General features: G+C 43.4%; 1 non-coding gene across 1 annotated transcript; it reads left to right on the top strand.

The window, feature by feature from the left end:
• The first annotated feature begins 1,216 nt into the window (after positions 1-1,216).
• On the top strand, positions 1,217-1,399 carry LOC135911580 (U2 spliceosomal RNA). The gene has a single exon (XR_010567403.1). It is a non-coding gene; the product is annotated as a U2 spliceosomal RNA (small nuclear RNA).
• The last annotated feature ends 575 nt before the right edge of the window (positions 1,400-1,974 follow it).

The raw sequence follows: 1,974 nt of genomic DNA, 5'->3' as shown, positions 1-1,974 counted from the left end.
ATCGTGACAGCTAACATATGAACAAGATCGGCCGTGTCATGACAGTGCTCTCACAAACGAATAGGATTGCTGTAACATCACCCTGTCGCATCGTCCTCATTGCTGTCATGATCAACATACTTTCTTTAATGTGAAGTAATCGAGGCCTTTCGATAAATCGAAAATAGGATCTCAACGAGCACACAATTATCTGCAAGCGAAATTCGTCCCCAACATTCTTAGAAAAGTCTTTCATTCATGAGGCGTGTAAGACAAACTATTAGCAGCGTCGGCGTTATCTATTATAATCGACACATATGTGAAAGCCCGAACTGAGCAGCAAGACGCATGTTAGTCAAAAGGGATGATTCGTAGCGGCATATAGGCGAAAACCATCCTGAACGTGTCGCTAAAAGATCGTATCCAACACCAATACTAGGCTGTGCGTTAATCCACCGCGCTAGGGCACACGCGCTCATCTTATTCATTGAAAGGATAATGTTTTTGTACATCTCATGTTTACTGAGGGCCATATCTTGTGACATATTATTCTTCAATAATAAAACTGATTTGAATGTGACTGTCCTAAATATGAACTTGAAGAAAACGATTTGTATTATAATATTTTGAGGAAAAAGTAGTGCTCGTTATATGACGCTCATACGTCATCGGTTCCCGCCAGCAATGACACTGTTTCCGTTGCAGCATTGACACTCTAACAGTGTATTCTTAGTCGCATCAAGCAGGATGACACTTCGTTTTAGCTACGGGATGGTAGCCATTTCCAGCGCAATCAAGGCAGTGACATAAATGTTAGGCATGCGTTCTTCGAAGAACTTTGTCCCGTGAGGCTGAACAAAGAATGACATATAGTCTGCAAGGTGGTCATTTCGAGTGAAATTCGAAAAAGAAATCATGAGCCACTTCACTCTGTGGAGGTGGATGACCAACGAGGCCGTTTAGCATAACTTACCGTGCCTATGTTAAAAATTCTTTGTCACCTTTGTATCGTATGATACAAAGGTGACAAATAATTTTTAACATAGGCAGAGGCTTATTTACCGTGATCTTAATATACATTCGCGTGGACTATGGGATCACCATTCTGAGGAGCCGGAGGAAACTATACACGTCTGACATTTTGACGGGACCGCCACCAAAGGAGAGTGGAAGGGAAAGGAAGGAAATACGCAAGCGCTTTTAACACTGACAAAGAAAGGGTGGTGCGGACGTAAACATGGCTGCCGACGCTGGTCAAAGTATGGTATGTGTCCTTATCAGCTTAACATCTGATACTGGTTGTATTTGTACTGAAGATATTTAACTTAGTTTTGCAATATGGCAGAGTGCTTTAAGCCTGCTTCACCTTCGCCGCAGGTCGGCCCGGTATTGCACAGTCTTCGGAGTCGGCCAAGGTTTTTGGTCTACGGACATCGATCAGTGAAACTATAGTCGGATGCAACTCAAGTCTACAGTGAAGCCCCGCACACGCCCTCATAACCTCCAGCCACTGTTCCTCCACGAGGCTGCAAATAGTTCGTACTTCAAACTTTCTCTGTTACCTAAATAAAGCGGTAACCACAAAAATATAAGGACAAGTGCGTAATTTTCTGCGTTTTCACTCGTCTATTATAGACGGACAGTGAAAGCCTAATTCTTTATTGAACTGAAATAACACGCTTGATTCGCCGCAACTATGTATTGCCATGTTTTACTTCAGCTGGCAGTGAAGTTTCATGAGTAAAACGGGGTAAGCAGTGAAATGAACTGTACCGTTGACTTTTGCAGAGTGAATTGATCAGACTCCATACACTTGGTCCCTTTTTGTTGCACACGTCATCGTTTCCGCCGATGAAAAGACTCTCCAAGAACTGCAGACGCTCCGGAGGCATCAAGTGCGAAGCCGTTTTGAAATGGTCGCATGACGTCGATTTTTTTCTACTTCTGTGATTAGTTGTCGGAGTAACAATCCTGCGCGGTCTCTGCGCCTTGGTT

This window comes from Dermacentor albipictus, chromosome 1 (assembly GCF_038994185.2).
Source record: "Dermacentor albipictus isolate Rhodes 1998 colony chromosome 1, USDA_Dalb.pri_finalv2, whole genome shotgun sequence".
NCBI classification, from domain to species: Eukaryota; Metazoa; Arthropoda; class Arachnida; order Ixodida; family Ixodidae; genus Dermacentor; species Dermacentor albipictus.
The sequence above is the reverse complement of the archived record's forward strand: the minus strand, read 5'-3'. Positions and strand labels throughout refer to the sequence as shown.